We start from the raw sequence: 21385 nt of genomic DNA on the forward strand, positions 1-21385 counted from the left end.
CCTTCTCCCTGAATCAGCAACTTCACTGCACATTAACCCCTGCCTGGCTGCACTCCAAACTCACTCTGCTGATTTGCACACATGCATATCTGTATATAACTGTACATAGTTGCACCAATGTATATAACTATATAACAGGACCAATGTATATAACAGGACCAATGTATATAACAGGACCAATGTAAATAACTGTATATAACAGGACTAATGTATATAACTGTATATGACCATGCAAATGTATATAACTGTATACAACAGGACCAATGTAGATAATTATATAACAGTACCAATGTATATAACTGTATATAACAGTACCAATGTATATAGCAGATGATCAATACACGTAGTGACAGTTCTGACCTCCTGCCAATAGGTGCAACAAGACACCCATGGAGCCACATATTATAGGTGGCAGGACGGATGAGACACAGGCACTTGGTAGCAGGAGTGACAAGACAATCGTATTGTCACAGAAACCCATCCTTTGCAAACAAAAGGAACATGTCCCAGCCTTTCTTAAACAAAATACCCAGGAGCTTGGGGAGCCTATAGTTCCTTGTTGCTTTCTCCGTGGCAACACCACAGCCAATAAGAATTGACTTGCCAACCAATCACCACCCTGCTCTCGTGGAGTATAAATTGTGATTGTTTGAAATTTCCAATTCTTGGTGAGATTAAGATGGACATTTCCAGCAACTTGTTTCTCATTCCAGCAATATTCAAGTTTGTGACCAGCTCACTACCTGTCTCCCTGGTTTAGCCTCTTGCGTATAGGGTCAGGTGAGTGTAATATTGTTCAAACCTCGATCTTCTTGCAGCACCTGCAGTAGATGGATGGATAGTGATCAAGGAGAGGAAGATAAACAGATCAAAGACCAGCGCTTCAGGAGCCGAAAAAGGAGGAAAGGATGAGAACATTTGTTTTAACTCCAGCTTTCCCCACTGAGGTTACCTGTTAAATAGTTAACTTCAAGGGCGGCACTGTGGTGCAGTGGTTAGCACTGCTGCCTCATGGCGCTGAGGACCCGGGTTCGATCCCAGCCCAGGGTCACCGTGCGTGTGGAGTTTGCAGGGTAGGTGGATTGGCCATGCTAAATTGCCCTTCAATTGTAAACAAAATAATTGGGTACTCTAAATTTGTAAAAAATAAAGTTAATTTTAGCAACTGAACCATTGGTAATAACGATAAGTCTGTTTGTTCAAAGCAATCATTGTCATCCAAAATCAGAATGATCTGAGTCACTATCTGTTGTAGGAGATCAGTAAGAACATAGGCAGCACGATGGCACAGTGGTTAGCACTGCTGTTTCACAGCGCCAAGGACCCGGATTCAACTCCGGCCCCGGGAGACTGCATGGAGTTTTCCCGCGCCTGCATGGGTTTCCTCCGGGTTCTCCGGTTCCTTCCCACAATCCAAAGATGTGCCCATTGGGTGGATTGGACATGATGAAAACATTTTCCCAAATGTTAGGTGGGACTACGGGATAGGGCGGGAGGGTGGATCTAGATTGGGATGCTCTTTTGGAGGGTTTGGTTGAGACTCGATGGGCCAAATGGCCTGCTTCTGCACTGTAGCGACTCTATGATTCTATGACAGCCAGCAGCTCCAGCAACCTGCTCATTTCAATCGAATCAAAACAACAAGTATCAGTATTGGCCTGTGTGCGTGAGTGCGAGTGTGTGTGACAAAGTGCGTCTGTGTGTGTGTGTGAGAGAGTCTGTGCGTGTGAGTATGGGTATGTGTGTGAGTCTGTGTGTACATTTGTGTGTGTGAGAGAGTCTGTGTGTGTGAATATGGGTGTGTATGTACCCCTGAGTTTGTGTGTGAATTGCTGTGTGTGTGAATTGCTGTGTGTGTGAGTTGCTATGTGTGCTTCTGTATTATTACGGTCTGGGACCAGACTCCAACAGTTGCTAGGAGCAAAACCCCAATATTTAATTTAATTTGTAAAACTATGAGGAAAGGTTGCTTCACTCCAGGAGTGATTTCACATAAAATAGGGATATGGCATATTAAAACAAACTGCATTACCAACACAGTTTACTAACTTTAACATCACAAAGAAAAATAGCTCACAATTCCCCATTAAACAATACAATCAAACAATAACCCTTAACTGCTATCTTTATCTCCAATCAAACAAAACCCATCTCAGGTCACAATCCACTTTTAAATAAAGTTAGCAGATAGGTCGGAATACTTGCTGTAAAGAGATGTCTTGGAGAAATCAGTTTGCGAGAGAGAGATCATTTGAGACTGTTTGAATAATTGAGACTGTTTGAATACTGTGTGTGTGAGTTAATGTGTGTGTGATTGGATTTGTTTATTATCACGTGTACTGAGGTACAGTGAAAAGTATTTTTCTGCGAGCAGCTCAACAGATCATTAAGTACATGGGAAGAAAAGGGAATAAAAGAAAATTCATAATAGGGCCACACAACATATACAATGTAACTACATAAGCACCGGCATCGGATGAAGCATACAGGGTGTAGTGTTAATGAGGTCAGTCCATAAGAGGGTCATTTAGGAGTCTGGTGACAGTGGGGAAGAAGCTGTTTTTGAGTCTGTTCGTGCGTGTTCTCAGACTTCTGTATCTCCTGCCCGATGGAAGAAGTTGGAAGAGTGAGTAAGCCGGGTGGGAGGGATCTTTGATTATGCTGCCCGCTTTCCCCAGGCAGCGGGAGGTGTAGATGGAGTCAATGGATGGGAGGCAGGTTCGTGTGATGGACTGGGCGGTGTTCACGACTCTCTGAAGTTTCTTGCGGTCCTGGGCCGAGCAGTTGCCATACCAAACTGTGATGCAGCCCGATAGGATGCTTTCTGTGGTGCATCTGTAAAAGTTGGTAAGGGTTAATGTGGACATGCCGAATTTCCTTAGTTTCCTGAGGAAGTATAGGCGCTGTTGTGCTTTCTTGGTGGTAGTGTCGACGTGGGTGGACCAGGACAGATTTTTTTTGTGAGTTACTGTGTTTGTGATTTAGTGTGTGAGTTACTGTGTGTGTGAGTTACTGTGTGTGTGAGTTACTGTGTGTGTGAGTTACTGTGTGTGTGTCTTACTGGGTGTGTGTGTTACTGTTTGTGGGTGAGTTACTGTGTGTGTGAGTTGCTGTGTGCGTGTTTTACTGTGAGTGTGAGTTACTGTGTGTGCGTATTACTGTGTGTGTTACTCTACTTGTGAGTTAGCGTTTGTATGAGTTACTATGTGTGTGAGTTACTGTGTGTGTGAGTTACTGTGTGTGTGAGTTACTGTGAGTGTGAGTTACTGTGAGTGTGAGTTACTGTGAGTGTGAGTTACTGTGAGTATGAGTTACTGTGAGTGTGAGTTACTGTGTGTGTGAGTTACTGTGAGTGTGAGTTACTGTGTGTGTGAGTTACTGTTTGTATGAGTTACTGTGTGTGTGAGTTACTGTGTTGTGTGTGTGAGTTACTGTGTGTGTGTTACTGTGTGTGTGAGTTACTGTGAGTGTGAGTTACTGTGTGTGTGAGTTACTGTGTGTGTGAGTTACTGTGTGTGTGAGTTACTGTGTCTGTGAGTTACTGTGTGTGTGAGTTACTGTGTGTGTGAGTTACTGTGTGTGAGTTACTGTGAGTGTGAGTTACTGTGTGTGTGAGTTACTGTGTGTGTGAGTTACTGTGAGTGTGAGTTACTGTGTGTGAGTTACTGTGTGTGAGTTACTGTGTCTGTGAGTTACTGTGTGTGTGAGTTACTGTGAGTGTGAGTTACTGTGAGTGTGAGTTACTGTGTGTGTGTATTACTGTGTGTGAGTTACTGTGTGTGTGAGTTACTGTGTCTGTGAGTTACTGTGTGTGTGAGTTACTGTGTGTGTGAGTTACTGTGAGTGTGAGTTACTGTGAGTGTGAGTTACTATGTGTGTGAGTTACTATGTGTGTGAATTACTGTGTGTGAGTTACTGTCTGTGAGTTACTGTGTCTGTGAGTTACTGTGTGTGTGAGTTACTGTGAGTGTGAGTTACTGTGAGTGTGAGTTACTGTGTGTGTGAGTTACTGTGTGTGTGGGTTACTGTGTGTGTGAATTACTGTGTGTGAGTTACTGTGTGTGTGAGTTACTGTGTGTGTGAGTTACTGTGTCTGTGAGTTACTGTGAGTGTGAGTTACTGTGTGTGTGTATTACTGTGTGTGAGTTACTGTTTGTATGAGTTAATGTGTGTGTGTGTGTTACTGTGTGTGTGAGTTAGTGTGTGTGTGAGTTACTGTGTGTGTGAGTTTTGTAAGGGCCACGAAGAATCCAGCACTAGTTTTAAGGATACAAAGTAATAACATTTATTTACTATAACATATATACATAACAGTAGCAGTAACTTCCCTTGCTACATACTCCTTCCTCCTGGTTCCTGAACTGGCCAGCTTATTTATACTAGGAGTTTCTCCGCCCCCCCTCATTGGGGAAGCTCATACTGCCACAGGATTGTGGGATAGTCATTAGTCCCCAGCCAATGGTAAGTAGGCAGGTTATAACATCCCTCCCCCCCAAAGTCCAAGGAATCCACCGAAGTCCCTGGTGAAGGAAGGCGTCGGACTCGTTTGGCCGCAGGCCGGACGCCATTTGCACGCGGCGCTGGATCAGGCGGCGTGTAACGAGACGGAGATCGGCGTTTCCGTGATGAACGGCGCGGTTGTACATCCACGGCCCGTGGACCCGAGAATTCCCCCTTTGATGCATCCTGTGTCTCCATCTCGGAGTCAGAGTCTGCTGCCTCCGTCATGTCAGCGTCTCTATCTCCATTCGGTCCCGTAACGACCTGCGCAGGCTTCGAGTGAGGCACCAGTGGAAGATTGTGAGGACTACCTTCCCTTGTCTCTGGTCTCTGCGGCTGTTGAAATGAGCTCCGGGGGCGGGGAATCTTTTGAGGGGATGATCTTCTGGACCGAACGTGTGTAGCGCACAAAGACTCATGAGAGACGAATAGAGATGAAGTCGATGAGGCTTTATTAAGCGTGACTTGTTCCCCGCAGTTCAGCAACAGACTGGCCTGCGGGGGAGAACTCCTGGTTCTTATACTCTGCCTTCTGGGTGGAGCTAGAGGTCAATAGCCAACCAGGACCCGGGATCTGTCAGCCAATGACATCACGGCTTCACAGTCCCACATGACCCCTAATGCATACTACCACATTCACCCCTTGTTAAAAATGAACCCGGCGGGGGTGGTGCTTCGCATGGTGGTGGGGGTTTACAAGGCTGGTCCTGGGAGGAAAACTTTTGCATGTCATCACAGTATGTACAGGGTTTTTTTTTGTTTTGCACTATTTACAGTAGTCGTAAGGGGGAAAAAGAAAAAAAGTTCTCATTAAAGTCCACAACATTGTAGTGTTACATCGATGCCACGAGTCGGTCGGGCGGTCTGGTCGTCCTTGTCGATCGCCTCAGCCCCGGTGGTGGTGCTTGTTCCAGTGTTGTCGTCTCCAGGAGCCTTACGGTTTCTGCTTCAGCTTCACTTCTGGTCGGACCTGGGAGGAGGACCGATCCTCCCGGGAAGGGGGCAGTCGCGGGGTGCGCCGGTGGCAGGGAGGGGGTGATTGGTGTCGGGGGGGTGTGCGTGTTGCCGGCGGGCGCCAGATCTCGCAGGGAGACCGTGTCCTGTCGGCCGTCGGGGTACTCCACGTAAGCGTACTGCGGGTTCGGGTGGAGGAGATGAACCCTCTCGACCAACGGGTCCGACTTGTGCGCCCGCACATGTTTTCGGAGCAAGATGGGTCCTGGGGCCGCCAACCAGGTCGGCAGCGACGTTCCAGAGGAGGACTTCCTGGGGAAGACAAGGAGGCGCTCATGAGGCGTTTGGTTAGTGCTAGTACACAGTAGCGACCGGATGGAGTGGAGAGCATCCGGGAGGACCTCCTGCCACCGTGAAACTGGGAGGTCCCTGGACCGTAGGGCCAGTAGGACGGTCTTCCAGACCGTGCCGTTCTCCCTCTCTACTTGCCCGTTCCCCCGGGGGTTGTAGCTGGTCATCCTGCTCGAGGCTATACCGTTGCTGAGCAGGAACTGGCGCAGCTCGTCACTCATGAAGGAGGACCCCCTGTCGCTGTGGACGTATGCGGGGCAACCGAACAGTGTGAATATGGTGTTAAGGGCTTTAATGACTGTGGCCGCTGTCATGTCAGGGCAGGGGATGGCGAAGGGGAAACTGGAGTACTCGTCCACCACATTCAGGAAGTGTGTGTTGCGGTCGGTGGAGGGGAGGGGCCCTTTGAAATCCAGACTAAGGCGTTCAAAGGGACGGGAGGCCTTGATCAGGTGCGCACCATCCGGCCTGAAAAAGTGCGGTTTGCACTCTGCGCAGATGTGGCAGTTCCTTGTGACTGTACGGACCTCCTCCACAGAGTAGGGGAGGTTGCGGGACTTTATAAAATGGTAGAACCGAGTGACCCCCGGGTGGCAGAGGTCCTCGTGGAGGGTTTGGAGGTGGTCAATTTGTGCGTTGGCACATGTGCCGCGGGATAGGGCATCGGACGGCTCGTTCAGCTTTCCGGGACGGTACAGGATCTCATAGTTGAAGGTGGAGAGCTCGATCCTCCACCTTAAGATCTTGTCGTTTTTAATTTTGCCCCGCTGTGCATTATCGAACATGAAGGCTACCGACCGTTGGTCCGTGAGGAGAGTGAATCTCCTGCCGGCCAGGTATTGCCTCCAATGTTGCACAGCTTCCACTATGGCTTGGGCTTCCTTTTCCACTGAGGAGTGGCGGATTTCTGAAGCGTGGAGGGTTCGGGAGAAAAAGGCCATGGGTCTGCCCGCTTGGTTAAGGGTGGCCGCTAGAGCTACATCGGAGGCGTCGCTCTCAACCTGGAAGGGGAGGGACTCGTCGATGGCGCGCATCGTGGCCTTTGCGATATCCGCTTTGATGCGGCTGAAGGCCTGGCAAGCCTCTGTCGACAGAGGGAAGGTCGTGGTCTGTATTAGGGGGCGGGCCTTGTCTGCGTACTGGGGGACCCACTGGGCGTAATATGGAAAGAACCCCAGGCAGCGTTTTAGGGCTTTTGAGCAGTGAGGGAGGGGAAACTCCATGAGGGCGCGCATGCGTTCGGGGTCGGGGCCTATTATCCCATTGCGCACTACATATCCCAAGATGGCTAGCCGGTTTGTGCTAAAAACGCACTTGTCCTCGTTGTATGTGAGGTTCAAGGCGGTCTGGAGGAATTTTTGGAGGTTGGCGTCGTGGTCCTGCTGATCGTGGCCGCAGATGGTTACGTTGTCGAGATACGGGAACGTGGCCTGCAACCCGTGTTGATCAACCATTCGGTCCATCTCTCGTTGGAAGACCGAGACCCCGTTTGTGACGCCAAATGGGACCCTTAGGAAGTGGTATAATCGCCCGTCTGCCTCGAAGGCTGTGTACTTGCGGTCACTTGGGCGGAGCTGATGGTAGGCGGACTTGAGGTCCACGGTGGAGAAGACCTTATATTGGGCAATCCGATTGACCATGTCGGATATGCGGGGGAGAGGGTACGCATCTAGTTGTGTGTACCTGTTGATGGTCTGGCTATAGTCTATGACCATCCTTTGCTTCTCCACTGTCTTTACTACTACCACCTGTGCTCTCCAGGGACTATTGCTGGCCTGGATTATGCCTTCCTTCAGTAGCCGCTGGACTTCGGACCGAATGAATGTCCGGTCCTGGGCGCTGTACCGTCTGCTCCTAGTGGCGACGGGTTTGCAATCCGGGGTGAGGTTTGCAAACCAGGATGGGGGCTCAACCTTGAGGGTTGCGAGGCCGCAGATAGTGAGTGGGGGTATTGGGCCGCCGAATTGGAAGGTTAGGCTCTGCAGATTGCACTGGAAGTCTAATCCCAGTAATGTGGGTGCGCAGAGTTGGGGAAGGACGTAGAGCCTGTAGTTTTTAAACTCCCTCCCTTGCACCGTTAGGGTCACTATGCAGAAGCCTTTAATCTGTACGGAGTGGCATCCTGCAAAATCTTTTGCGCACTGGGACGGATGGTCAAAAAACAGCGTCTTACCGTGTCGGGGTGGATGAAGCTTTCTGTGCTCCCGGAGTCGACCAGGCATGGTGTCTCGTGCCCGTTTATCAGCACCGTTGTTGTCGTCGTCTGGAGCGTCCGGGGCCGTGCTTGGTCCAGTGTCATTGAGGCCAGACGTGATCGTAGTGCTTCAGCGTCTTCCTCGAACCCCGTGGAGCCGTCGACACTGGGGTCCGTTTTTGCCGTCCAAGATGGCGGCGGGGGTGAACAAAATGGCCGCCCCCATGCATCGCACATGGCTGGGGGGTCACAAGATGGCGGCGGGAGTGGACAAAATGGCCGCCCCCACGCGTCGCACAGGTCTGGGGGGTCCCAAGATGGCGGCGCCCCTCCTCTTCTCGTGGTGGCCGGGACCCAAAATGGCGGCGCCTGCGGGTCGCACATGGGGCGCTGGGGGGGTTGGGGAGCGTTAGAAACGCGCAGGACACCTTGTTCTCCGGGGACAGCGGCGACCTCCCGGGACCGGCACACAGCCGCGAAATGGCCCTTTTTCCCGCAGCTCTTGCAAACCGCTGCGCGGGCCGGGCAGCGCTGCCGGGGGTGTTTCGCCTGTCCGCAGAAATAGCAGCGGGCTCCCCCGGGACGACTTGACTCTGAACCGCGCAAGCCTGTGGGGTGGGGGGGGGGGTTTGTCGCGACGGGGGTCCACGGAGCCCAAGGGGCTGCCACGCGGTCGCGGCCGTAGGCGCGGGCGTTTCGCGCGGCCACATCTAGTGAGGCTGCAAGGGCCCGTGCCTCTGAGAGTCCTAGCGACTCTTTTTCTAAAAGTCTTTGGCGGATTTGGGAAGAGTTCATACCAGCCACAAAAGCATCGCGCATTAACATGTCCGTGTGTTCAATCGTGTTTACCGGCGGGCAGCTGCAGGCCCGTCCCAAAATTAGCAGCGCGGCGTAGAATTCATCTGTCGATTCTCCGGGACTTTGCCGTCTCGTTGCGAGTTGGTAGCGTGCGTAGATCTGGTTCACTGGGCGAACATAGATGCTCTTTAGTGCTGCGAACGAAATTCTCTGCGTCTTCGATGAGAGGGAAAATTTCCGGGCTTACCCTCGAGTGCAGGACCTGTAGTTTCTGGTCTTCTGTGACCCGGCCGGGGGCCGTTCTGAGGTAGACCTCGAAACAAGTCTGCCAGTGTTTGAAAACTGCTGCTGAGTTCACTGCGTGGGGGCTGATCCTCAGGCATTCCGGGATGAACCTGAGCTCCATAGCCCTTTAAGTCACGCTTAATAAATTGTAGCGCACAAAGACTCACGAGAGACGAATAGAGATGAAGTCGATGAGGCTTTATTAAGCGTGACGTGTTCCCCGCAGTTCAGTAACAGACTGGCCTGCGGGGGAGAACTCCTGGTTCTTATACTCTGCCTTCAGGGCGGAGCTAGAGGTCAACAGCCAACCAGGACCCGGGATCTGTCAGCCAATGACATCACGGCTTCACAGTCCCACATGACCCCGAATGCATACGACCACAACGTGGTCTACATGTTTTCGCTGGAGACGACCCTGGGCTTGCACTTGGTAAGATATAGGGCCCGTTTGGCGAAAGATTACACCAGGAACCCATTGGGCACCACCAGCAAAATTCTGAACGAACACTGGGTCACCGGGCGCAAACTGCCGAATCGGACGATGCCGAGAAAAACCCTGTTCCTGCCGTTCTTGTGTGCGGCGTACTTTTGCGCCAACGTCCGGGAAAACCATACTAAGGCGGGTGCGAAGTCTCCGGCCCATTAGGATTTCTGCGGGAGCTACCCCAGTCACTGCATGGGGGGTGGTCCTGTACGTAAATAAAAAGCGAGCCAGTCTCGTGTCCATTGATCCGGAAGACTGCTTCTTTAGGCCTCTTTTGAATGTCTGCACTGCACTCCGCCAACCCATTTGAAGCCGGGTGGTAAGGGGCAGTGCGGATATGGCGGATGCCGTTCATCTTTGTGAACCTAGCAAACTCCTCACTCGTGAATGGAGTGCCGTTATCCGTGACCAGCACCTCGGGGAGGCCATGCGTACTAAACGATAAACGCATCTTTTCAATTGTTGCGCAGGACGTTGTCCCCTGCATCTTATGCACCTCTAGCCATTTAGACTGGGCGTCAATTAATAGAAGGCACATGGATCCTTGAAAAGGGCCTGCAAAATCTGCATGCAAGCGTGCCCAAGGCCGCCCTGGCCATTCCCAGTGATGTAGGGGCGCGGCCGGCGGAAGCTTCTGATGCTCCTGACAAATGGAGCAGTTTTGGGCCATCTTCTCAATGTCGGTGTCGAGGCCTGGCCACCAGACATAACTCCGGGCCAACATTTTCATTTTGGTCACGCCTGGATGCCCATTGTGCAAGTCTGATAGTATCAGCTCCTGGCCTTTTTCCGGGACAATCACACGCGTCCCCCACAAGAGGATGCCGTCTTCCATGCTGAATTCTGACAGCTTGGAGGAAAATGCCCGCAACTCGCCTGGGAACTGTCTATGCTGCCCACCATACAGGACTATGTGCCGAACCTTTGACAGGACTGGCTCCGTCTGGGTCCACTCACGGATCTGTGATGCCGTGACAGGCAAGGTGTCCATAAAATTTAGGGTTGCAACCACCTCACCGGTCGTGGGGGTCGACATGGGGCCGGTCGATAAAGGCAATCGGCTCAGTGCGTCGGCATTTGCTATCTGCGTACCTGGTTTGTGCTCCAGAGAATACTCGTATGCAGCGAGCAACAAAGCCCAGCGCTGGATCTGTGCAGAAGCAATGGGCGATATTAACTTATCCTCTCTGAAAAGTCCCAGCAGGGGCTTATGATCAGTCACGATAGTGAAATGGCGGCCGTACACGTACTGGTGGAAGCGTTTCACCGCAAAAACCACTGTCAGGCCCTCCTTCTCGTTCTGCGCGTACTTTTTCTCCGCTGCAGTCAATGTGCGGGAGGCGAAAGCTATCGGTCGCTCGGACCCGTTCTCCATCTTGTGGGACAGGACGGCCCCAATACCACAAGGGGATGCATCACATGTGACGAGCAAAGGCTTTCCTGGATCATAGTGGGTTAGTAACCCAGACGATGACAATTGTTGCTTTACCCGCCGGAAAGCGGTTTCTTGCGGCTGACCCCAAACCCAGGTGTGATTTTTCTTTAGCAGAAGGTGCAAAGGGGCCAGCGTAGTTGCCAGATTGGGGAGGAACTTCCCGTAATAGTTTACGAGACCGCGAAAAGAATGAAGATGCGAAGTGTCAGTCGGGGTGGGGGCATGTTGAATTGCACGCACCTTCTCTGCGACGGGGTGCAGACCTTCGCGGTCCACCCGATAACCTAGGTAGACTACTTCCTTTGCCTGAAATACGCACTTTGTGCAACGTAAACGGACTCCAGCCTCCGAAAGGCGTCTAAGGACAGCCTCCAGATTTTCCAAATGTTCTTGCTCCGACGTCCCTGTAATCAAAACGTCATCTAAGTAGACAGCAACACGTGGTAAACCTCTCAAAATGCCCTCAATAACACGTTGAAAAATTGCGCAGGCAGAGGATACTCCAAAAGGCAACCATGTATATTCATACAGGCCCCGGTGTGTATTAATCGTTACATATGGTCGGGAGGCAGGGTCCAGCTCCAACTGCAGGTAGGCGTGACTCATATCTAATTTTGTGAACGAGAGTCCACCTGCAAGCTTCGCGTAGAGATCCTCTATGCGAGGCATTGGATATCGGTCGGGTCGGGAAACTGTATTCACTGTAAGTTTATAGTCGCCACACAAGCGAACTGTGGCATCTGGCTTCATTACAGGTACAATTGGTGCTGCCCAGTCAGCAAAACGGACGAGCCTGATAATACCCAAACTCTCCAAACGAGTGAGCTCCCCTTCTACCTTCTCGAGCAAGGCATAAGGCACTGGGCGCGCCCGGAAATAGCTTGGTTCAACTTGGATACGGACTACGGCCCCTTTTATTTTCCCCAAACCAGGCTGGAATACATCTGGGTATCGTCCTAGCACCTCAGTCAACCCTTCAGAAACTGTTTGAAGGATGTGCTGCCATTGCAACCGCAAATGGCGCAACCAGTTCCGACCCAACAGGCTGGGCCCATGGCCGCGCACCACGATAAGTGGGAAACGCCCCTCCTGGCGTCCATAGACAACAGGGGTCATTGTAGTTCCTGCAATGTCCAGTGGTTCCCCCGTGTAGGTGGCCAACCTGGCCTGTGAGTCAGTTAATGTAAGGGTCTGTATACCCTGCTTGATGCGGTCGAATGTCCTCTGGGCGATCACGGAGACCGCTGCGCCAGTATCCAACTCTATCTCAAGCGGGTGGCCATTGACCCGTACTGTCACCTTAATGGGGGCCACACGGGGAGCTGCCACACAATGCAGCTGCAGGCAGTCGTCCTCCGTCTCCACATCCTCAGGAGTAGTCGCCGCAGGTTCATCCACATGGAAGGTACGGCCTCTGGGCTGGTCCCAGTTACGGCCCCTAGGCTGGTCCCAGTTTCGGTCGGAATGACAGTGCCTCTGGCGTACCCAGGACCGCCGTCCGCGACGGGGTCGGCGCTTACAAGTCTGACACGGACATGGCTCCTCATCCATTGGCTCTGGAGAAGGCTCCCTTCGGGGAGGAATGTCCGATGGCCACTGGCGTCGGTCCGGACGTTGCCTCGCCCAAGGTACCGCAGGAGTGCGGGGGGACGTTTTTGGACGGAAAGGGTTGCGCCCCAAGGCATGCACTTCCATTCCCTGTAGCTCCTGTACTCCTCGCTCTGCGCTCTCTCGGGACAATACTATTTGAATGGCCTGTTGAAAAGTCAATGTTGGCTCCGCTAACAACTTTCTCTGGGTGGCTGCATTGTTAATACCGCAAACCAAACGGTCGCGTAACATTTCTGACAAGGTCTCACCATAGTCACAGTACTCCGCAATCCTGCGTAGCCTGGATAGAAAATCGGCAAGGGATTCTCCAGGGGTCCTCTCAGCGGTATTAAACCGGTAACGCTGGACTATCGTGGACGGGGTTGGCTTAAAATGCTGCCCCACTATATTCACAAGTTCGTCAAACGTTTTGGTGTCCGGCGCAGCTGGGTACGCAAGGCTCCTAATCACCCCAAACGTATGCGGCCCGCAGGCGGTGAGCAATATGACCACCTGGCGCTCGTTTTCGGTGATATTGTTTGCCCAGAAATAGTAACGCATCCGTTTTGCGTACTGGTTCCAGCTTTCCAGCGCAGCATCAAAAACATCCAAACGTCCGTACAGAGGCATGGTATAATAGAAAACAACTTCCAACCTGTATCCAACAAAAATCCAGGGAGGTGGCTTCAGCAGTGTAGACAGCTATTCACTTTTACCTTCGTCGCCAGTTTTGTAAGGGCCACGAAGAATCCAGCACGAGTTTTAAGGATACAAAGTAATAACATTTATTTACTATAACATATATACAGGACGGAAGCGAGGCCCCTGAGGTGGATCTCCTGGGGAAAACAAATAGGCGGTCATGAGGGGTCTCGTTTGTGGCCGTGCAAAGTAGGGACCTAATGGAGTGGAGCGCGTCGGGGAGGACCTCCTGCCAGTGAGAAACTGGGAGATTCCTGGACCGTAGGGTCAGTAGGACGGTCTTCCAGACCATCGCATTCTCCCTCTCCACCTGCCCGTTTCCCCTGGGGTTATAACTGATAGTTCTGCTCGAAGCGATGCCCTTCCTGAGCAGGTACTGAGCCCCGGTCACTGTGGACATAACTGGGGAAACCAAACAGGGTGAAGACACTATGCAGGGCTTTAATGATGGTGGACGTGGTCATGTCGGGGCAGGGGATTGCAAAGGAGAAGCGGGAGAACTCATAAATAATGTTGAGGAAATATATGTTGCAGTTATTGGAGGGGAGGGGCCCTTTGAAATCGATACTGAGGCGCTCAAAGGGCCGGGATGCCTTCACGGGTGGGCCTTATCCGGTCAATAGAAGTGCTGTTTACACTCCGCACAGATTTGGCAGTCCCTGGTCATAGCTCTGACCTCCTCGGTGGAGTAGGGCAGGTTGCGGGCCTTGATGTAATGGGCGAGCCGGGTGACCCCCGGGTGGCAGAGGTCATCGTGGCTAGCCCGTAGTCGGTCATCTTGCGAGCTGGCGCATGTGCCACGGGACAAGGCATCTGGGGGCTCGTTGAGCTTCCCAGGACGATATACTATATCGTAGTTATAGGTGGAGAGTTCGATCCTCCACCTCGATCTTTTCGTTCTTGATTTTGCCCCGCTGCGTATTATCGAACATGAAGACTACCGATCGATGGTCGGTGACGAGGGTAAACCTCCTACCAGCGAGGTAGTGCCTCCAGTGCCGTACGGCTTCCACGATGGCTTGGGCTTCTTTTTCAATTGAGGAGTGCCGAATTTTGGAGGTGGTGAGGGTGCGCGAAAAAAACATTACCGGTCTGCCTGCTTGATTGAGGGTAGCGGCGAGAGTGACCTCTGATGCGTCGCTCTCCACCTGGAAGGGGATGGACTCGTCCACCGCGCGCATCATGGCTTTGGCGATGTCCGCCTTGATACAGCTGAAGGCCTGGCGGGCCTCAGTCGCCAGTGGGAAGATGGTGGCCTTGATAAGTGGGCGGGCTTTGTCCGCAGAGTTGGGGACCCACTGGGCATAATATGAAAAGAACCCGAGGCACCTCTTCAGGGCTTTGGGGCAGTGGGGGAGGGGGAGTTACAGGAGGGGGCGCATACGGCCAGGGTCGGGTCCCAGAACCCCGTTTTCCATGACGGAGCCGAAGATGGCTAGTCTGGTTGTGCGGAAAACGCATTTCTCCTTGTTGTACGTGAGGTTTAGGGTTTGGACGGTTTGGAGAAATCTGTGGAGGTTGGCGTCGTGGTCCTGCTGATCATGGCCGTAGACGGAAATGTGGCCCGCAGCCCGTACCGGTCCACCATTCGGTCCACTGTTCTTTGGAACAGCGAGACCCCGTTCGTGACACCAAAGGGGACCCGGAGGAAGTGGAAAAGGCAGCCGGCTGCCTCAAAAGCATGTAGTGGCGGTCCTCCGGGCGGATTGGGACTGGTGGTATGCAGACTTCAGATCTACCGTGGAGAACACCTGGTAGTGCGCGATCTGAGTTACCATGTCTGCAATCCGGGGAAGGGGGTACGCATCGAGTTGCGTTTACCGGTTTATGGTTTGGCTATAATCTACAACCATCCGGAACTTTTCCCCGGTCTTGACGACCACCACCTGAGCTCTCCAGGGGCTATTACTGGCCTCGATGACCCCCTCCCGCAAGAGCCGCTGGACCTCGGACCTGATAAAAGTCCTGTCCTGTATGCTATACCGCCTGCTTCTGGTGGCGACTGGTTTGCAGTCGGCGGTGAGGGTTGCGAAGAGTGGGGGAGGGCCGACTTTTAGGGTCGTGAGGCTGCTTATGGTGAGTGGGGGCAGGGCCCCCCCGAACTTCAGGGTTAGGCTCCTGAGGTTGCATTGGAAATCTAGTCCCAATAGGAGAGGAGCGCAGAGGTCTGGGAGCACATATAATTTAAAATTGGCATACTTGACGCCCTGTATTGCTGGGGCTGCGGTAGTGCGCCCTCGGATTTGCACCGAGTGCGACCCAGAGGCGAGGGAAATGGTTTGGTATGCCGGGAATACTGGGAGCGAGCAGCATCTTACCATGTCTGGGTGAATGAAGCTCTCTGTGCTCCCGGAGTCAAAAAGCCAAGGCGTCTCGTGCCTGTGTACCCGGACGGTCATCATGGAACTCCGGAGGTGCTTGAGTTGCGACTGGTCCAGGGTGACTGCACTGAGTTGCGGGTAGCCGGCGTGGTCGGAGGTGCTGGGCGGTTCCGCGATGGCTGCCCTTGTTGATCGTACGCGTCGAGCGACGTAGCAGATATGTTTGTCGAGCATGGCGGGCAGTGAGGAAGATGGCGTCCAAGATGGCGGCCCCAATGGATCGCATGTGGCCGGCCGCGTGGGGGTGGATGGCCAAGATGGCGGCCCCGTTGGTCGAGTGTGGCGGGCGGTGAGGAAGATGGCGTCCAAGATGGCGGCCCCCGTGAGTCGCACGTGCTGTGAGGGCTGGAAGATGGCTGCCCGCACGGATAGCACGAGGCTGATGACGAGTCTACTGGGGGCGGAGTCAGCAGACACGCTGCCACACTGCGGGGTCTGCGGGCCTGTGAGTCTGAGGATCGGGCCTGTGAGTTAGAGTTCTTGGACCTGGCCAGGCAAACTTTGGCGAAATGTCCTTTTCGCCCGCAGCTGCTGCAGTTCGCGTTATGGGCCGGGCAGTGCTGCCGGGGGTGTTGGGACTGACCACAGAAATAGCAGGGTAGCCCCCCATGGTGGGCGGGTGGCCGCGCGGCACAGGCCTGGGGTAGTCTATGGTCGGAGGTCCACGAGGGGGTCACGTGGTCAGCCGGGAACACGTTAAGGCTCTGGAACGCTACTTCCAGAGAGGAGGCTAACTTTACCGTCTGATCCAGGTCCAGGGCCCCCTTTTCGAGTCGGCATTGTCTCGCGTAGTTGGACCGGACTCCCGCCACGTAGACGTCTCAGACGGCGAGTTCCATATGTTGAGTGGCCGTAACGGCCTGGTAGTTACAGTTGCGCGTGAGAGCTTTGAGGTTGCGTAGGTAGTCTTCTAGCGATTCCCCGGGGCACTGGTGGTGAATGGTGAGGATGTGTCCCGCGTAGACCTCATTCACGGGCCGTACATAGAGGCACTCGAGCATCGCGAGGGCGTCTGCGTAGGAGGAGGCCTCGTCGAGTTGAACAGAGATTCGATGGCTCACCCGTGCGTGGAGGAGGCTCAGCTTCTGTTCGTCGGTGATGGAAGGCGTGGAGGAGGCTGCGAGATAGGCCTTGGAGCAACGGAGACAGTGCGAAAAAATTTATTTTGCCTCCGCGGCCTGCGGATCGAGTTCCAGTCTGTCAGGTTTGAGGGCCGATTCCATAGTTGCGTTTAAGTTGATTAAATTGATGCGACCATCAATTCACTCGAGATGGGAGTAGAAGTAAACTGTGGCTTTAATCAACTTAGAACAGTGCCTGCCTGCGACTGATCCAATACTGAGAACCACCTACAGGTCCACTGCTCTTTATACCTCCCTTCAAGGGGAGGAGCCATGGACGGAGCCCATACAGGCCCCAACATGTTCCCCTATGGATAATGCCATACAATGGCCCATAGAGGAGCCCACAAGGGCAACAGAATAGCACAGATACAAATACAAGGGCAGCAGCACAGATACAAATACAATGGTGGATTATTGGCATAATACATTCACCACACTGTGTTTGTGTGTATGAGTTACATGTGTGTGTTACTGTGTGTGTGAGTTATTGAGTGCGTGTGAGTTACTGTGTGTGTGAGAGACAGAGTTACTGTGTGTGTGTCTTACTGTGTGTGTGATTTACTGTGTGTTTGTGAGTTGCTTTGTATGTGTGAGTTACTGTGTGTGTGAGAGACAGAGTTACTGTGTGTGTGTCTTACTGTGTGTGTGATTTACTGTGTGTTTGTGAGTTGCTTTGTATGTGTGAGTTACTGTGTGTATTACTGTGTTACTATGTGTATGAGTTAGTGTGTGTGTGTTACTGTGTGTGTGAGTGGCTTTGTGAGTGCGAGAGTTACTGTGTGTATTACTTAGTGTGTGTGTTACTGTGTGTGTGAGTTAGTGTGTGTGTTACTGTGTGTGTGAGTTGCTTTGTGTGTGTGTGAGTTACTGTGTGTATTACTGTGTTACTGTGTGTATGAGTTAGTGTGTGTGTTACTGTGTGTGTGATTGGCTTTGTGTGTGTGTGTGTTACTGTGTGTACTACTGTGTGTATGAGTTAGTGTGTGTGTTACTGTGTGTGTGAGTGGCTTTGTGTGTGCGAGAGTTACTGTGTGTGTGTGAGTTGCTTTGTATTTATGAAAGTTACTTTGTGTCTGTTATTGTGTGTGTGAGTTACTGTGTGTGTGAGTTACTGTGTGTGAGTTGCTTTGTGTGTGTGAGTTGCTTTGTGTGTGAGTTGCTTTGTGTGTGTGTGTGAGTTACTGTGTGTGAGTTGCTTTGTGTGTGTATGAGTTACTGTGTGTGTGAGTTGCTTTGTGTGTGTGTGTGAGTTACTGTGTGTGTGAGTTGCTTTGTGTGTGAGTTAAGATGTCTGTGAGTTACTGTGTTACTGTGTGTGTGTTACTGTGTTTGTGAGTTAGTGTGTGTGTCTAAGGAGGTAGTGATGGGCAAGCTAATGGGGCTAAAGGTAGACAAGTCTCCTGGCCCTGATGGAATGCATCCCAGAGTGCTAAAATAGATGGCTAGGGAAATTGCAAATGCACTAGTGATAATTTACCAAAATTCACTAGACTCTGGGGTGGTCCCGGCGGATTGGAAATTAGCAAACATGACACCACTGTTTAAAAATGGAGGTAGGCAGAAAGTGTGTAATTAGAGGCCAGTGAGCTTAACTTCGGTAGTAGGGAAGATGCTGGAATCTATCATAGAGTCATAGAGTCATAGAATTTACAGTGCAGAAGGAGGCCATTCGGCCCATCAAGTCTGCACCGGCTCTTGGAAAGAGCACCCTACCCAAGGTCAACACTGCCACCCCATTCCCATAACCCAGTAACCCCACCCAACACTAAGGGCAATTTTGGACACGAAGGGCAATTTATCATGGCCAATCCACCTAACCTGCACATCTTTGGACTGTGGGAGGCAACCGGAGCACCCGGAGGAAACCCACGCACACACGGGGAGGATGTGCAGACTCCGCACAGACAGTGACCCAAGCTGGAATCGAACTTGGGACCCTGGAGCTGTGAAGCAATTGTGCGATCCACAAGGCTACCGTGCTGCCAAGGAAGAAATAGTTCCTCCGAAGAATAAAGATAGATGGGTGACGGTGAGAGGGGCTTGGATGAAGCAAGTCAGTACAGGGATCCCCTGTGGTCGTTTCCCTTAGTAACAAGTATACCGCTTTGGATACTGTTGAGGGGGGGACTTACCAGGGGTAAGCCATGGGGTGCAGGTCTCTGGCACAGAGTCTGTCCCTGTTGCTCAGAAGGGAAGGGGGGAGAGGAGTAAAGCATTAGTCATTGGAGACTCCATAGTTAGGGGGATAGATAGGAGATTCTGTGGGAACGAGAGAGACTCGCGGTTGGTGTGTTGCCTCCCAGGTGCCAGGGTGCGTGATGTCTCGGATCGTGTTTTTGGGATCCTTAAGGGGGAAGGGGAGCAGCCCCAAGTCGTGGTCCACATAGGTACCAACGACATAGGTAGGAAAAGGGATAGGGATGTAAGGCAGGAATTCAGGGAGCTAGGGTGGAAACTTAGATCTAGGACAAACAGAGTTATTATCTCTGGGTTGTTACCCGTGCCACGTGCTAGCGAGACGAGGAATAGGGAGAGAGAGGAGTTGAACACGTGGCTACAGGGATGGTGCAGGAGGGAGGGTTTCAGATTTCTGGATAATTTGGGCTCATTCTGGTGTCGGTGGGACTTCTACAAACGGGATGGTCCACACCTAGACCAGAGGGGTACCAATATCCTGGGGGGGAAATTTGCTAATGCTCTTCGGGAGGGTTTAAACTAGTTCAGCAGGGGCTTGGGAACCTGAATTGTAGCTCCAGTATACAGGAGGTTGAGAGTAGTGAGGTCACGAGTCGGGTTTCAAAGTTGCAGGAGTGTACCGGCAGGCAGGAAGGTGGTTTAAAGTGTGTCTTCTTCAATGCAAGGAGCATCCGGAATAAGGTGGGTGAACTTGCGGCATGGGTTGGTACCTGGGACTTCGATGTTGTGGCCATTTCGGAGACATGGATAGAGCAGGGACAGGAATGGTTGTTGCAGGTGCCGGGGTTTAGATATTTCAGTAAGCTCAGGGAAGGTGGTAAAAGAGGGGGAGGGGTGGCATTGTTAGTCAAGGACAGTATTACGGTGGCAGAAAGGACGTTTGATGAGGACTCGTCGATTGAGGTAGTATGGGCTGAGGTTAGAAACAGGAAAGGAGAGGTCACCCTGTTAGGGGTTTTCTACAGGCCTCCAAAAAGTTCCAGAGATGTAGAGGAAAGGATTGCAAAGATGATTCTAGATAGGAGCGAAAGCAACAGGGTAGTTGTTATCGGGGACTTTAACTTTCCAAATATTGACTGGAAACGCTGTAGTTCGAGTACTTTAGGTGGGTCCGTTTTTGTCCAATGTGTGCAGGAGGGTTTCCTGACACATTATGTAGATAGGCCAACGAGAGGTGAGGCTGTATTGGATTTGGTACTGGGTAATGAACCAGGACAGGTGTTAGATTTGGAGGTAGGTGAGCACTTTGGTGATAGTGACCACAAGTCGATTACGTTTACTTTAGTGATGGAAAGGGATAGGTATATACCGCAGGGCAAGAGTTATATCTGGGGGAAAGGCAATTATGATGCGATGAGGCAAGACTTAGGATGCATCAGATGGAGAGGAAAACTGCAGGGGATGGGCACAGTGGAAATGTGGAGCTTGTTCAAGGAACAGCTACTGCGTGTCCTTGATAAGTATGTATCTGTCAGGCAGGGAGGAAGTGGTCGAGTAAGGGAACCGTGGTTTACTAAGAAACACTTGTCAAGAGGAAGAAGGAGGCTTATGTAAAGATGAGACATGAAGGTTCAGTAAGGGCGCTCGAGAGTTACAAGTTAGCTAGAAAGGACCTAAAGAGAGAGCTAAGAAGAGCCAGGAGGGGACATAAGAAGTCTTTGACAGGTAGGATCAAGGCTAACCCTAAAGCTTTCTATCGATATGTCAGGAATAAAAGAATGATGAGGGTAAGAGTAGGGCCAGTCAAGGACAGTAGTGGGAAGTTGTGCTTGGAGTCCGAGGAGATAGGAGAGGTGCTAAATGAATATTTTTCGTCAGTATTCACACAGGAAAAAGACAATGTTGTCGAGGAGAATACTGAGATTCAGGCTTCTAGACTAGAAGGGCTTGAGGTTCATAAGGAGGAGGTGTTAACAATTCTGGAAAGGGTGAAAATAGATAAGTCCCCTGGGCCGGATGGAATTTATCCTAGGATTCTCTGGGAAGCTGGGGAGGAGATTGCTGAGCCTTTGGCTTTGATGTTTAAGTCATCTTTGTCAACAAGAATAGTGCCAGAAGACTGGAGGATAGCAAATGTTGTCCCCTTGTTCAAGAATGGGAGTAGAGACAACCCCGGTAACTATAGACCAGTGAGCCTTACTTCCGTTGTGGGCAAAATCTTGGAAAGTTTTATGAGAGATAGGGGGCGAGATTCTCCGACCCCCCGCCGGGTCGGAGAATCGCCGGGGGCTGGCATGAATCCCGCCCCCGCCGGTTGCCGAATTCTCCGGCACCGGAGATTTGGCAGGGGCGGGAATCGCGCCGCGCCGGTTGGCGGCCCCCCCCCCCCCCGCGATTCTCCAGCCGGGATGGGCCGAAGTCCCGCTGCTAGGATGCCTGTCCCGCCGGCAT

At 52.0% G+C, this 21385-nt stretch overlaps 1 protein-coding gene across 2 annotated transcripts in view; it reads right to left on the minus strand.

Moving 5' to 3' along the window:
• The window catches only part of LOC140396095 (protein-methionine sulfoxide oxidase mical3a-like), a 1213674-nt gene that overhangs the window by 1155429 nt on the left and 36860 nt on the right, over window positions 1-21385 (minus strand). For both annotated transcript variants that reach the window (XM_072484208.1, XM_072484209.1), the window contains exon 2: window positions 744-821. The gene's annotated coding sequence lies outside the window, so the exon portion shown is untranslated. The remainder of the gene's footprint in view (window positions 1-743; window positions 822-21385) is intronic.

The sequence above is a fragment of the Scyliorhinus torazame genome, chromosome 19 (genome assembly GCF_047496885.1).
Source record: "Scyliorhinus torazame isolate Kashiwa2021f chromosome 19, sScyTor2.1, whole genome shotgun sequence".
Lineage (NCBI taxonomy): Eukaryota > Metazoa > Chordata > Chondrichthyes > Carcharhiniformes > Scyliorhinidae > Scyliorhinus > Scyliorhinus torazame.